Source organism: Spea bombifrons, chromosome 3, assembly GCF_027358695.1.
Source record: "Spea bombifrons isolate aSpeBom1 chromosome 3, aSpeBom1.2.pri, whole genome shotgun sequence".
Classification (NCBI taxonomy): domain Eukaryota; kingdom Metazoa; phylum Chordata; class Amphibia; order Anura; family Pelobatidae; genus Spea; species Spea bombifrons.
Window position 1 is genome coordinate 5813100 of NC_071089.1, and position 16426 is coordinate 5829525.

Below are 16426 nucleotides of genomic sequence, written 5' to 3' on the forward strand. Positions count from 1 at the left end.
TGACCGTTTCAACAAATTCTATCATTAATTATCCAAAAAGGTTGACCTAGACCCCAAAATGTTTTTAATGAAGTTCGGAATCTGGATTTTACTGCGTGCATTCTTTAATGTACGATTCATTTAATGCTTCCCCTGGTTGCAGGAAGTGCTGAACAGGAAGCATACTTAAGTACACTTCCTGCCCGTACTCTGAAGTACTCACATTGGCATCGAGGGGAAGCTGTTTGAATATTTGTATCCCATTAGCCCATATGCAGTAGGATGAGACCACTCGCATTGGGTTCAGCGGGGGTGCAGCTGAACAGGAAGCATACTTAAGTACACTTCCTGCACACGCTCAGTAGACGTCCTGTTACAATCAAGAGGCGAATCCCTATTCAGCTAGCGTGCGTCGGCACCCCGGCTTCCCGGAGAGACAGCCGCGGAATGGGTTACGGGAGACAGACCTCACGTTTTCTGCGGTAACCAGAAGAACGCGAGCCAAGAGCGCTGATTTCCGAATCCTCCTCATCGCAGGAGCCAAACCGGCTGTAAAATAATGTCAGTAAATGTTATTTGCAGAGACGATACGTTATCTCGCGCTGTCTTATCTTAACACTTTTAATAGCTCTCTATGCTAACTAATAACGCTATAAAGCCGCGTGCGTATACGGTAGTTTCAAGATACACATTTTTTCACTTTTTTTTAAATAAATCCGGTCAGTAACGCGCATTGATCCAGTACGGCTGGACAAACGCAACCTTTAACCCTATTAACCTATTCCTGTGACGGGGCAGCTGGCCACGGGCCTCTGAATGAAGGGACAATACCAGGGACAGCCATCTAAAACATAGTCCTCACTCCTCTTATAGAGTGTAAGCTCACGTGAGCAGAACTTTTTTCCTTACGTACCAGGATGTCTTAATGTATGTTTGGGTGGTAGATAAGTGGAACAGCCTCTCAGCAGAAGCGGTAGAGGGTAATACAGTGAGGGTATTAAGCATGCATGGGATCGGCATACAGTCCTGAATCTAAGACGAGGCCAACGACTGATTAAGGTTTGAGTCTTTACAGCAGGAGAAACGGGCAGAGTAGACGGGGGCCGGATGGGGCCGATCTGCCTTACCAGTGTTTATTGTATTTCACGGTTGTAACAGCGCTACGGAACCTGCTGGCGCTCTATAAATAAACGTTACATAATGTATAGAAAATGTGTCTTTACCTTGGGAGCTGTGCAGATGTGGGACTCGGGGGTTAATTTTGGAAGCCGATTTCCGCATCGCCTCTAAATATACTAAAATAGAAGAAGCGTAACGTGCGAAGGGATTTATTACTTTTTTTCCATGAAAATGGGACGGTTATTCAAAACAGAAGTTATTTGTAGCCGGAACGCAGCAGGAGACGTTGGGGACGAAGCAGGTTGGCCACGGGGTCTACCACTTCTACTGGGCGGCCGTTCCACTACCACCCTCTCAACAAGGACACATAACCAATCTATGTTGCTTTTGTAGGAAAGATATATGGAAGAAGGCAATGAGTAAATAAAAAGCGTTTCTATCAGAAGAAGAGACCTCCGAGGTGTCTAATGCTAATGACATAACATCGTTTTCCGTGTTTGCCCCAATAAAAGTAATTGCCTTCATCTGAAGACCCCGTGTCCTCATGTATCCGTTTCCCTTAAATGGTTAAGGACTGCGTAAGTTGTTGGCGCTTTATAAATAAAAGATAATAATAAAAATAATAATAAAGCAAGAGCAATCAGACGATTGTGTGCGTCGGGCCAGTTACACAACCAATAAGATGTGCCGTCCGCTGACCCTTTCGGACCCCCATGACTTGGGGTCAGTGCTAAATACAGAGGTCCTGGGCAGCTTAACGGGAGCGTGTCGTGGCACATGGTAATCATGTGATGCCCCCCCCCCGGCTTCGCGTCCATTGTCCGTGTTTATGTCTTATTTCGGATGTCGTATTCAGAGTGTGAATGGATTTCCTGTAGACGATGGGATTCTAGAATGTTATATTCGGGGGGCTTCTCCCAACTTTCCCCACCATGCGTAGAAACGGCAGATCGGACCCGACCCGTCCCGTCCCGCCCCGTCCCGGCTGCCCGTTTTTCCAGCTGTAAAGACTCATCAGTTGGCTAAAGGTGATGTGAGTTGCACAGAGAGCTGGTTTTATATATCTGGCATATTCTGGCCATCCAGACGGGCAGCAGCCTCATCCCAGGGCAGTCCGGCCAGCACTATGGAGGGCCACTCCTAAAAGCAGGATGACGCCTCTTCCTACCTGGCCCATTAACGCTATGGAGGGCTGTGTCCATAGTCTGCCTAGCATAATGTATAGATCAACGTCTCGCTCAAAGCACATCTCTCCTGCTCGGACGGCCAGCGAACGGTCTCATTTATTTCTTCTAATCTTTATTTTGCTCTGTATTGTGTTGGGGGGCCGGGCAGGTGTTTCTTTTTTTCTTCAATGCTCGATTTCCTGTTTTCATTCATTTTTTTTTTGCGCTTATATGAGAGGAAGTTTCCTCTGAGTCCGGCTTCTGTCCGCGAGATGAAAACTTCAGGAGATTAACAATCGGTTTAGGCGTTCCGCCGGCTGGCCTCCTGCCCTTTGCTTTCTGCGACTCTGGGAACGAGTCTCAAGCTGCGTCATTCTGTTCCGTACCAAACAACAACATCGCCTTTTCTTCTGGTTACCAACTACGTGACCACCCGCCGACTGCTTCCGTAGCCCCGGGCACCTACCTGTTGGCTTGGGTGACGTTTGCCATTGATTTATTGTCTTGTGTTATAAAATCCGTGCTAATAACCAGAGCTGAGACCCAGCGCGGGAGACGTCACGGAACGGTGACCCGTGTAAAATAGAACAGAACGTCACCAGTAGAAACATTTTGGAAGCCATGGCTACATGGTGATTTTCCCATCTCGTCCTTCTAGTCCTAACATTGACAGCAGATAAGCCCAATTCGACCCATGTAGTTTACTACCACTTCTGCTGAGAGGCGGTTCCATTTATCTATCACCCTCTCAGTAAGATACAACGTCCTTACTTTCCATCTTGGCCTCTGACACTCTGGTTTTAGCTTATGGCTTCTCGTTCTAATGTTTCTCCTCCTTTGAAACAAACTTCTCCTGTACTTTGTTAAATCCTTTCACGTGTAACTGTTTCTATCCCGTCCTCGCTCTCCACTCCTCAAGGCTTCCGTTAGGTTTCCTTACTGGACGGACGTACAAAGATGTCACCTGCTGGCTGACTGCTTAAAGGAGTTATTGGTCATGAAGAGCGATGGCGCTTCGTGTTCCTCGTGTGTGGAAGGCATGGATGAGCTCCACGTAGACCTTTGACGCACCTAGAAACATTTTGCCACGTTCAGATCGGTAGCGTTACTGATCTATCTGTTCAGTAAGAGATTTCTCTTTTGCTGAGATTAGCTCCAGCGACGTGGAAGGAAGAGACCTCGACTATTAACTGGGAGAAATATTATTACTATTGGGAACAGTATTGGTTTATATAGCACCGTCATGGTCCGCTGCGATGTACAATGGGTAATCATGACAAGTAGTGCATCACAGAACAATTGTCACTTAATGTAAGGTGCGCCTGCTCAAAGGAGCTTACAATCTAGAATGTTGTGGCAATAGGTTGCTATTTCTTATAATTGTCCTGTGGAGTTATTAACGTCCTTCCGATAGCGTCTCGGGGTTTATCGCGGAGAAGTCCTTCCGATAGCGTCTCAGGTTTATCGTGGAGAAGTCCTTCTGATAGCGTCTCGGGTTTATCGTGGAGAAGTCTTTCTGATAGCGTCTTGGGTTCATCGTGGAGAAGTCCTTCTGATAGCGTCTTGGGTTCATCGTGGAGAAGTCCTTCTGATAGCGTCTCGGGGTTTATCGTGGAGAAGTCCTTCTGATAGCGTCTCGGGTTCATTGTGGAGAAGTCCTTCTGATAGCGTCTCGGGTTTATCGTGGAGAAGTCCTTATGATAGCGTCTCGGGTTTATCGTGGAGAAGTCCTTCTGATAGCGTCTCGGGTTTATCGTGGAGAAGTCCTTCTGATAGCGTCTCGGGTTTATCGTGGAGAAGTCCTTCTGATAGCGTCTCGGGTTTATCGTGGAGAAGTCCTTCTGATAGCTACTCGGGTTTATCGTGGAGAAGTCCTTCCGATAGCGTCTCGGGTTTATCGTGGAGAAGTCCTTCTGATAGCGTCTCGGGTTTATCGTGGAGAATTCCTTCTGATAGTGTCTCGGGTGTTATCGTGGAGAAGTCCTTCCGATAGCGTCTGGGGTTTTATCGTGGAGAAGTCCTTCCGATAGCGTCTCGGGTTTATCGTGGAGAAGTCCTTCTGATAGCATCTCGGGGTTATCGTGGAGAAGTCCTTCTGATAGCGTCTCGGGTTTATCGTGGAGAAGTCCTTCCGATAGCGTCTGGGGTTTTATCGTGGAGAAGTCCTTCCGATAGCGTCTCGGGTTTATCGTGGAGAAGTCCTTCTGATAGCGTCTCGGGGTTATCGTGGAGAAGTCCTTCTGATAGCGTCTCGGGTTTATCGTGGAGAAGTCCTTCCGATAGCGTCTCGGGTTTATCGTGGAGAAGTCCTTCCGATAGCGTTTCGGGTTTATCGTGGAGAAGTCCTTCCGATAGCGTCTCGGGTTTATCGTGGAGAAGTCCTTCTGATAGCGTCTCGGGTTTATCGTGGAGAAGTCCTTCTGATAGCGTCTCGGGTTTATCGTGGAGAAGTCCTTCTGATAGCGTCTCGGGTGTTATCGTGGAGAAGTCCTTCTGATAGCGTCTCGGGTGTTATCGTGGAGAAGTCCTTCTGATAGCGTCTCGGGTGTTATCGTGGAGAAGTCCTTCCGATAGCGTCTGGGGTTTTATCGTGGAGGAGTCCTTCTGATAGCGTCTCGGGTTTATCGTGGAGAAGTCCCTCTGATAGCGTCTCGGGTTTTATCGTGGAGAAGTCCTTCTGATAGCGTCTCGGGTTTATCGTGGAGAAGTCCTTCTGATAGCGTCTCGGGTGTTATCGTGGAGAAGTCCTTCCGATAGCGTCTGGGGTTTTATCGTGGAGGAGTCCTTCTGATAGCGTCTCGGGTTTATCGTGGAGAAGTCCCTCTGATAGCGTCTCGGGTTTTATCGTGGAGAAGTCCTTCTGATAGCGTCTCGGGTTCATCGTGGAGAAGTCCTTCTGGTAGCGTCTCGGGTTTTATCGTGGAGAAGTCCTTCTGATAGCGTCTCGGGTTTATCGTGGAGAAGTCCTTCGGATAGCGTCTCGGGGTTTATCGTGGAGAAGTCCCTCTGATAGCGTCTCGGGGTTTATCGTGGAGAAGTCCTTCTGATAGCGTCTCGGGGTTTATCGTGGAGAAGTCCTTTATGTCTCTCTGCAAAGACGCCCCAAAGAAAAATCAGCGAGAACCCAAGACCCGGAGCAGCACGAGAACGCGAAGGCACGATTCGTTTTGAGCTACTGCTGTGCGTCGGGCCCTGTTGGCTCCTCTCCCCGCGAATGGCTTTTTCCGCCACAAATCTTTTTTTTTTTTTTTTTTTTTACGTATCTTGGTTTATCGAATGTTTTTGGCCACTTCTAAGGAAATGAAATTCCTGCCCTGCGATTCCCAGCGAGAGGGAATGTCTTCTGGGCATGGGGTATCTGATCTGACACGAAGCCAGAGCGCGGCGCAGGAAAACGTCCGGCACCTTTGGGAAGCGATGTGTCCAGCGATTCACAGACCGCGGGCGATTTCACTGCCGCGTCTGCTGAGCCCTTTCCTCAGGAAGAGAACAGTCATCTGGCAAAGGCTGCGTGTCTGTAATGTCCCGTTAAAGGGACTCTCCGCTCTCACCCGCATATATTAAACCACTCGTATATTAAACCACTCGTATATTAAAGCACTTTAATGTGTATTCTTCAACAAATATCAAAATAAGGTACCTTTAGGAGAAGCTGCAGCCGCACCCCAACTGTGCTCCTGTTTTAGTGCCACTGATTGGCTGCTTAAAGCAGAACCCCCCCCCATGGATCTGCCATAGGGAACGGGCGACTAGACGGGGGCCGAATGGGTCTGGTCTGCTGCATTGTCTATAGCGGTAATCTACGTTGCTCGGTTCAAACTGGTTCATTTTAACCCTTCAACCACCAAGAAGGTTAATGGCTTCCTTCCTACTGGTTTATAGGCGACGTGGTCCTGGGCCAAGCACCGATGCTGCGGTGAATCCGTCTGCCGGGCGCTCGCTGCCACGCGGCGGAATGAATGGGGATCGGCTGGCAGCTTAGTTCTGGCAGGTGCGATGCCGCCTGCGATGTGCTAATCCTCGGCGTCTCTCAGGGACGCGCCGATCGTCTCTCGTGTGCACTTAGCTAATCGGTTCCTACCCGACGAAACGGGCGATTGTGAGGCCCCGGTGCGCGTCATTCATAAAACATCTCGCAACAAAACGTTTTTTAATTACAACGACGGGGATTATGCCTGTCCCCGGGTGTATTTGGCACCGGGGTTCTCTGTATTAAACACGCGTGTAGCTATAGACGTCACGGGCCGGAGGCGTCAGCGGCCAGAGCGTTGGAAAAAATTAGCGGAACAAATAATTATATATATTTTTTGTATTAACTTTATTATTACCGCTCGGTATATGTGCGATGACGGAGCGGCGATGCCGTTTTATTATTACCGCGTACGCTCGGGATATGTATTATATTATAGAGGGTCAGGGGACTGGATGAAATGTAAGGAGGTTTTACTTTACATAGGGGGTGGTAGATAAATGGAACGGCCTCCCAGCAGAAGTGGTAGATGCTAATACATTCGCTGTCAGGCTGCAATTAACCATTTGACTGCTGCAGTGGAGAGCGATTGGCATGTAAATGAGACGCCCGTGTGACCCGATTTGGTTCTGTACGCCCGTAATGGCTTTTATTATGTTGGTTTTTTAATATATTCTCGGTAGTATTGGCCCCCCAGAGCTCAGTCATAGAGGGGTCCCGGGGTTCAGCTTATACTTGTTGGCACTTAATAAATAAAAGGTAATAATAATAATTAATAATAATGATAATAATAAATAATAATAGTACTTGGATACCATAAAGGTAACAAGGAGCGGATGGGAAGCTGACCCTTCACTTCTGCAGCAGCTGCAAAGCAATCACCCAATAGCCCCCGGAGAGGCTTTAACCCCTTCTTATCACGTCCAGCTTCACAGTGTTTGATAGGCTCGGGATGAGTCGATCCGGCTGCCCGTCGCTGGCTATGAAGCGATGCGAGTTGATACAAAGTTTGCTTCTCAGACTTTGGAGTCGCTTTCCAGAAAGCCGAATCCTGCTGGAAGAGAGAGAGAGAGAGAGAGAGAGAGGATGAGTTTGGCGGGTGAGCCAAGCGTGAGCACATTTTTTTACTATAAATGGGACGAAGCTTTTTCCTCCCCGTTCTCGCGTAGAAGTGGCAGCTCTGTTTTGTAACGCACGATGAGGCCGGTGCGGCACACAACCCCACGGAGCCGCGCGGAGACCTGCCGGAACGTCATAAACAGCCCTGTTCAGTTAAAGGCGAAGTCCCACCATTTTTATTACTAGAATCGGAAGAATAAAAAGTTTCTAAAATATTGAGCTGTTTTCTTTTTTGTACTTTTTGCCCCATAATATAATGTTTACAGGCAGCTGCATATCAGCCACTTGTATGAGTTATCTGACCCCCGATCTACTAAACCAACCCCCTGACTCCTTATAATACTGCCTGTGGGGAACAATAGAATGGCTCAGTCTTATTCATGCATCTGACTAATGAAAGTCTATGGAGGAACGGACTTGATTAGCATTGCCATAGAGCATCAGCTCAGTGTGGTGTTTGAGCCGAGAAAGTCACCCAAAATATCACATGACTGACAGCAACGGAACAAAATTAGATAAAACCAGGTTTTTGTCAGCGACCGACATTACTGTGTACAGCGCTGGGGGTTATTACTGTATACAGTGCTGGGGGTTATATTACTGTATACAGCGCTGGGGGTTATATTACTGTATACAGTGCTGAGGGGTTATATTACTGTATACAGCGCTGGGGGGGTTATATTACTGTATACAGTGCTGGGGGGGTTATATTACTGTATACAGTGCTGGGGGTTATATTACTGTATACAGCGCTGGGGGGTTATATTACTGTATACAGCGCTGGGGGTTATATTACTGTATACAGCGCTGGGGGTTATATTACTGTATACAGCGCTGGGGGTTATTACTGTATACAGCGCTGGGGGTTATATTACTGTATACAGCGCTGGGGGTTATATTACTGTATACAGTGCTGAGGGGTTATATTACTGTATACAGCGCTGGGGGGGTTATATTACTGTATACAGTGCTGGGGGGGTTATATTACTGTATACAGTGCTGGGGGTTATATTACTGTATACAGCACTGGGGGTTATATTACTGTATACAGCGCTGGGGGGTTATATTACTGTATACAGCGCTGGGGGGTTATATTACTGTATACAGCGCTGGGGGTTATATTACTGTATACAGCGCTGGGGGTTATTACTGTATACAGCGCTGGGGGTTATATTACTGTATACAGCCCTGGGGGTTATATTACTGTATACAGCCCTGGGGGTTATATTACTGTATACAGCGCTGGGGGTTATATTACTGTATACAGCGCTGGGGGGTTATATTACTGTATACAGCGCTGGGGGTTATGTTACTGTATACAGCGCTGGGGGGTTATATTACTGTATACAGCGCTGGGGGGTTATGTTACTGTATACAGCGCTGGGGGTTATGTTACTGTATACAGCGCTGGGGGGTTATATTACTGTATACAGCGCTGGGGGGTTATATTACTGTATACAGCGCTGGGGGGTTATATTACTGTATACAGCGCTGGGGGGTTATATTACTGTATACAGCGCTGGGGGGTTATATTACTGTATACAGTGCTGGGGGGTTATATTACTGTATACAGCGCTGGGGGTTATATTACTGTATGCAGCACTGGGGGGTGTTATTACTGTATACAGCGCTGGGGGGTTATATTACTGTATACAGCGCTGGGGGGTTATATTACTGTATACAGCGCTGGGGGGTTATATTACTGTATACAGCGCTGGGGGTTATATTACTGTATACAGCGCTGGGGGGTTATATTACTGTATACAGTGCCGGGGGGGTTATATTACTGTATACAGTGCTGGGGGTTATATTACTGTATACAGCTCTGGGGGTTATATTACTGTATACAGAGCTGGGGGTTATATTACTGTATACAGCGCAGGGGTTATATTACTGTATACAGCGCTGGGGGTTATATTACTGTATACAGTGCTGGGGGGTGATATTACTATATACAGCGCTGGGGTGTGATTATTGTATACAGCGCTGGGGTAAAGATATTTTTCCCGTGGGAGTCCCCATTAAAGATGTTGTAGTCGGAATAAAGCACTTCTTGTACATTATGTTCCATTTAACTTCCTTTTTTACCCTTTTCAGATGCAATCAGGGTTTATAAACATGCGTAATTTATAATCTAAGGAACGGGTTACGGGGAGTAACATAATGATGCTGTACGGGGAGGGCGCATGTTACCCCCGGGGGCAGGGCTTTGCAGGGGTAATTAGCAGCTGTGTCTTGTAAATGCCGTACAGTCAGGGGGCTGGAAAGGGATGATTCCCGAATTGCCGGCATAGAAGTCCTATCAGAACACAGGGGCCGCCGGGAATCACCCCAAATATGTCGATATATGACCCGGTGAATGAGCTGTAATTATTTATTGGGGTGTATAGCTCCACCATAATCCGTAGCGCGGTACAGTGGGTAGACGGGACATAACTAGTAGTAAATAACATAACAATTTGACTGAGACAACAGGAGAGGATGATTCGGCTCACAGGAGCTTACAATCTAGAGGGAACTTATAGTCCCGATACACTGCAGCACCAGCCCCGATTTCCACTGAGCTTTATAGTCATTTATGTTGAGGGGGGGTGGGGGGTTCTCAGGACAGGAAATGATGTCATAGACACTGGTAAAATAAATGTATGTTTATTATTATATATATTATGAATAGACAGCACCTGGTTCTCCTGCAACTGACAACTCCTATTATGCTCAGACAACCAAATTCTGCACTCGTCTTACAGTCTTCCCATTAATATTCCTAAATCAGTTCATAAACCGGATTAATGGATTTCCTGCTGAGAGTTTAACCGGCCGACGCTCCACAGCCGCTCTGCACGACTCCGGCCCCCGAGGGCCGCTGACAGGACGCGATTCCTAGATATCCCAGTATCTCGGTTACAGATTGACGAAGTGACTCGTTTTCACGTGTTTTACACAGAATTCCTGGGCTGTTGGCGGCCCTCGAGGACCGGAGTTTTGCAGCCCTGCTTTATCGTTGGCCGGCCTAGAGTGATGAGAATAGTCTGCAGCGGCCGTAACGCGATGACTCATTTGGGAAAATGATGGCGTATTTGGTGACTCCGTTTCCAGGACCCCAGATAGCAGCGTATGGATAATTGACTTATTTTTAGTCAATTTGAGAGCAGCTGCTTCCTCTTCCTGCATCCTCAGAACGAGGGATTTTTGTTAAACTCGCCGCGGATGGGAAATTGTCGTCAATTAGTGATCCCGACATAAAGAATTCTATACATCGTAACATCCTCCTCCGCTCCGGCGGGAAAACGCTTGGCCGGCTGGGAGCGTTCGTTAAAGAGACAGCGCGAGGTCTCATCAATGGAGGATGTGTATTAGAAATGTAAAAAAATAAATAAAAAGCCTTTAGGAGAAGCTGCAGCTCCAGAGCAGAACACCTACTCACTGAATGACTGCCTTAAAGCCTTGTCCTTGAGTTCATTGGCTGGGCTTTCTGTGCATGCGCACGGGGGGGGTCTCTTCAGACCCTCATCCCGACAATCCTCACCAGAGCTGGACCTGACTGGCAGTAGATGTGTTACGCTGGGGGGGTGCATATGGGGGGGGGGATCCTGCAGAATCCCCCCCATGCGTTTGCAGTGGGTCCCTTTTTAACTTGGAAAAATGTATTTTAGATAAATTCTCCATTTTCCCAAAAATAAAAGTGTCGGCTGTCAATAAGTTTGTCGTTTTATTAGGGATAATGCGCGAAGTTTGTGAATTGGGAAAAAAAAAAATATATTTAATTATTAGTAGTGGTTTCAAAAGCGCCTTTTCACAGAAAACCCGACAAACTAAAGTATTTATTTCACAGGGATTATTTGGTTACTCGATTGCCCCCGTGCGCATCGGCAACATCACAATGTAACGCTTGGTGCTTGTTTTAGGAGCCGGTTTTGCGGCTGGCTGCGGATGATGGGAATTGTAGTCCCGTGCAGCTGCGGCTGCCGTATACCAGGCAGGGTAAGCCCGTCATGGCAGAGAGAGGAGGTGGCCGGGCCGGCATACTTGGCATACCCCGCGCTGTATTTTCCCAGGCCGGGGTCGGGATCAGCGATTTCGGACGTTAACGCGCAAGATCATGAATTCTTCCCGACCTCGAGGATAGATTTTTTCCTCCTCTCTCTCCTTAAATGGTCTGCCTGCTCCAGTCGCTTGGTTTATATCCCCCGCTGCTCCGAGGCATCGACGGTGTGCCTGCGCTGACTCTGGTCTGGGAGCAGCTGTCGGCCCCGTAGCCTCTACTATACCAGATGACCCCTGCCTGACGGGGGTCTCGACAGCTGCTCCCGGCCCCTCGCTGGAGACGGACGCAGCAATTACTGGCTTTGCATGGAAAGAATTGCACTGCACAAGGCTTCAAAAAGTCAAACGTAAAGGACCGGAGGATGTTTGGTCAGTTCGTCTCCCACCCGTGTGTAACTCGGGACCCCCGCAACTGTATATGCCAATGCAGACGGTAACCCGGCTGCCTACGCTGCCCCTGTGCCCCCCATTAGATTGTAAAAACTTCCCAGCGGTACCCTGACGTTTATAAATATATATTTATACATACTCCAGCCATCATAGGTACTGTGATAGCTGAGCGGTCCCTTTCAATCTTCAGATGGTCCCCTTTGCCAATGCAGGGTGGGGTCTCTGCAGAATCCCCTCCCCCGATACACATTTGCCCCTTTTCCCTACTAGTGCCGATACCGGATACCCCTAGAACTAATAAAACATTGATCTATACATCCGTCTATACGTTAAATTTCTGTTCAGTCCGTCATTGCATTGACAGGGGTCCGCGGGGCCGTTCCGCCCCTGCAATAATACCCCGTGGCCGTGGCTTTGGGGTAGTTGTCGTGACCACACGTATGTTTAGGAAGGTGTCCAAACAAAGGACTTGGGTCCTTTTGTCCAACGTACTCTTTTTGCCCCCAAGGCTTGCTGTTCGTTAAGGAGACGACGAGCCATTGTCTCCTGGGCTAACCGCGGCCCCCTCTTATCAGGGGCGAGGGTCGCCAACACCATCAACTTGAAGGCCGGTTGCCCCCTGAGTATCGCCGGTGCCCCGCTCAGCGTTTGGGCTTCATGTAACAAAGTCCTCTCTGATGGCTCCGTAGCCCAAAGCACCACGGCTTTTGTTAAGGGCCGGTAATGAAATCTCACCTGCTGCCGCCCCCCACCCCTCCCCGGACAGACAATGGAGCTTCTGCACCTCATTCAGCATCCGGAAGCCACCGCAACATATGCTGTCACACAGAGCGGCCGTCATCCTTACAGCTGCCGGGGCCGTCACCTTACACATCCAACTGAAAAAACACCCCGGCGGGAGGGGGTTAAACACAGACGGAGCCGCTTATTAAAAGGGATCCTGATGCAAAGATTCAAAAGTGGTCTTATCGCCATAACAACCAAGCGCCCCTACTGATTGGACCGTGCCCTCGGTCGCTGTGTGATGTCATCGCTTGTATATACAGACCACGTATTCACTGGAGGTAATGATGCAAGATTCCGTCACGGTATCATCAGGAGGATCGTCCCCGGGGAATTTATTCACTAAGCAGTGCGTTTGAGGAGTTGAATTGAGGCCGGATGAAACGTTTCACCCTCTTAACTTCACTCTGCGTTACGGAGGGTCGGTCCCGGTGAGCTGCTGCTGTAGGAAGGGCTGAGCAGGCCCTGCCTGATGTATAGATGAATTAACTATGGATTTATTAGGTAATTAAGGCAACCTCCAAAGTCATCTTCATAGAGTCTGGAAGAGACCATGGCAGCCGTGTTTTCCAGGGCATGTATAATTTATACATATTGCTGACCAGCCCGGTCAGTATGGGGGATGTATACCTGACTAATTGGTTCCCTTCCAGGGCAGAATTTTATCTGGGTTGGTCAGCAATATGTAAAAGTTATATGTGCCCTGGAATACATGTGATCACCCTACTCTATACCGATGACCTCAGCTGGGCCATAACCTCCATTGGAGGGGCAGCAGCTACGGGCTCTGACCCTGAACATGTGTATCTTAATTAGGTCAGCACTTTGAGCCCAATGGAGGGTCTGACAGCAGGATGTGTCTGTGTGATCTGTGCCCCGGGCCAAGCAAACATTAAAACACTCAGTACTTATCCACAAGACACAAACATCCACGAGCCAAGCGGAGCATTGATTGTTATGTCCTTGGAACAGCAACTTTAATTATATAACTACTGGTAAAAATTAATTACTTTACAAACATTTGGGGTCACTGAGCTGTTTCCGAGGAAAACGAGGACATTTCTGGCTGTAGCATAATCACAAAAGTGTTTCTAACGATCAATTATCCTTTTAACCTTAAACTTGGATCAGCGAACACAAGTGCCATTGGAACCCAGGAGTGATGGGAGTGATAAAGGGCCATTGGAACACAGGAGTGATGGGAGTGATAAAGGGCCATTGGAACACAGGAGTGATGGGAGTGATAAAGGGCCATTGGAACACAGGAGTGATGGGAGTGATAAAGGGCCATTGGAACACAGGAGTGATGGGAGTGATAAAGGGCCATCGGAACACAGGAGTGATGGGAGTGATAAAGGGCCATTGGAACACAGGAGTGATGGGAGTGATAAAGGGCCATTGGAACACGGGAGTGATGGGAGTGATAAAGGGCCATTGGAACACAGGAGTGATGGGAGTGATAAAGGGCCATTGGAACACAGGAGTGATGGGAGTGATGGGAGTGATAAAGGGCCATTGGAACACAGGAGTGATGGGAGTGGTAAAGGGCCATTGGAACACAGGAGTGATGGGAGTGATAAAGGGCCATTGGAACACGGGAGTGATGGGAGTGATAAAGGGCCATTGGAACACAGGAGTGATGGGAGTGATAAAGGGCCATTGGAACACAGGAGTGATGGGAGTGATGGGAGTGATAAAGGGCCATTGGAACACAGGAGTGATGGGAGTGGTAAAGGGCCATTGGAACACAGGAGTGATGGGAGTGGTAAAGGGCCATTGGAACACAGGAGTGATGGGAGTGATAAAGGGCCATTGGAACACGGGAGTGATGGGAGTGATATGCCTATGAAGAGATTCCATTAAAAATTAACCCTGTCTGCGCTGGATTTCTCATCCATTTCATGTTATTTCAATGGGCAAAATCTGCTTTTCTTTCATAAAAAAGTGACCCCAAACTTTTGAATGGTAGTGTGTATATAAATATATATAAAATTAAAGGTGCTGTTCCAATGATATGACATAATAATTACGTGCTCTAACATGTTATTAAACACTCATCTACAGACACCAGACACGCCAGAAGGCTTGTTTTTTCCTTCAGAAATCTCATGGTGCTGCCACAACCACAAGGGATTCTGGGTAGGCGCATGCAAATTATTTCTGGAAGGGTTTGGCATCTCTGGGAATAAAGTTTGGAATGCTGCGTTTTAACTTCGGCAGATTTGGGGAAATAAACCTTTTTATCTGCCGCGTTTTACACGTTCGTTTAACCTATAACTTTCACGACGGACTGCAACTCCCACGACACGTGGACAACCTGGCTACGGGTGGAGGGAACTATTAAGCTCTAGCTCTCCTGCTGTTACTGCTCCCATGATGCTCAGCCAACCTATCACCTACCACACACTGGGCATAATGGGGAGGAATAAAAGGGGCCGTCTGGCCAGTCTTGGTGTAGACTACGATCTTGAGTTGCAGAAAAGTTTTTAAACATTGTCTCTGAATTTATGTGTCCCCAAATGTGTGTGTGTGTAATCGGGACTGCCCTGGAAGAAACGGGACGATTGGGAGGTATGAACGTCGCTCTCCCTGAAACCCAAGCATCAGTTGCTGCGGGGGGTTTAGGGGTTGGGGGTTAATCATTATTTGAATGAATGGGAATGTAGAACGGGCGATGCATTGTCTCAATAAAAGAAATGTATCAAAATATAAGTGAAATCACCCTGAGCTAAGGGTGGGCTCGGTGGGCTTCATACCGCTTATCAGCCGTGTTATGTTCACTCCCGGGGTCCCGGCGGGTCGGAGGGGGGGGTACGCCTGCTATTCCAGTAATGCGGGGAATGGCTGCTATAGAGTGTCTCAAAGGGAATTCCCAGCGATGGTCGCCGTTTAACGAGACCCTCGTCGTCCTTGTGTTGGTTTATTGACTGACGCTGGGGGGGGGGGCTGGCAGAGTAAATCAGAAAGTTACCCCAGGTGTGGGGTAAATGGGGTGTTACTGGGCAATGTATCAGGCAGATGGGGGGGCTTCCGGTTTATTGAAATAGTTAATCCAGAGTCCTCTAAATTGTGGATCAAGCTGCAGCTTCTTTCAGTGCCAGTGGGAGCTGGAATTCACTGGCACCCGGCGGGCTAGTGATCTGTGCCATGTGGCCTGCGGCACGGCGTTCAGTCAGAAGGATAATACCAGCGTGACCCCCGCAGCCGTTATTTCACATCGAGCAGGGAGATGATAGATCTGGTAGTTTAAGGTCAGCTGTTTTATTATTTTAATTTATAACATTTTTTGCCGAATTTCATCGAAACCTAGAATCCGCCGGCGGATCGGCCCCATTCGGCCCCCGTCTAGTCGCCCGTTTCTCCTGCTGTAAAGACTCAAAACTTGTCTTGTCCATGAGGCAGGGTCTGTATGCGGCGTTGACTTGGCGGCCCTTGGCGTAGGGACCCTGTAACGAATCATCACGCAGAGAGGACGCCACTGGCCAACAGCGCTCCATACGCACCCCGGCGGCAGATCACGTGCCGCAGCGTGCATACTATACATACGTGGCTTCGTGAGCATAAAAGTCATGCGGCCGCTGGCCTTAAAGAGCCGGCGCGGCCTCGTTATCCCCGGTCTGGCCCGCTGTCGCTGTGACGATGGGGGGCTCTGGATTATTGGGTTGGGGTCTCACTGCGGGGTATGTGTGCGGAGGTTGCAGCAGTCACAGAGTACTGTATGTCTGCACATGCCTCCCAACTGTCCCGCTTTGTGCTGACAGTCCCAGTTCTGCCGCTGTATCCCGCTGAGCTCTACCTCTTTCCTGCTTTTCGGGGCAGAGGTGCCGCTCGGCAGGTCGGAGTCATGCGGTTCCCG

At 48.5% G+C, this 16426-nt stretch overlaps 1 protein-coding gene across 3 annotated transcripts in view; it reads left to right on the forward strand.

Annotated features, from left to right (window-relative positions):
• CDC42BPA (CDC42 binding protein kinase alpha) overlaps nt 1-16426 on the forward strand; it is an 80921-nt gene that overhangs the window by 5245 nt on the left and 59250 nt on the right. The gene's annotated exons all lie outside the window — the stretch shown is intronic.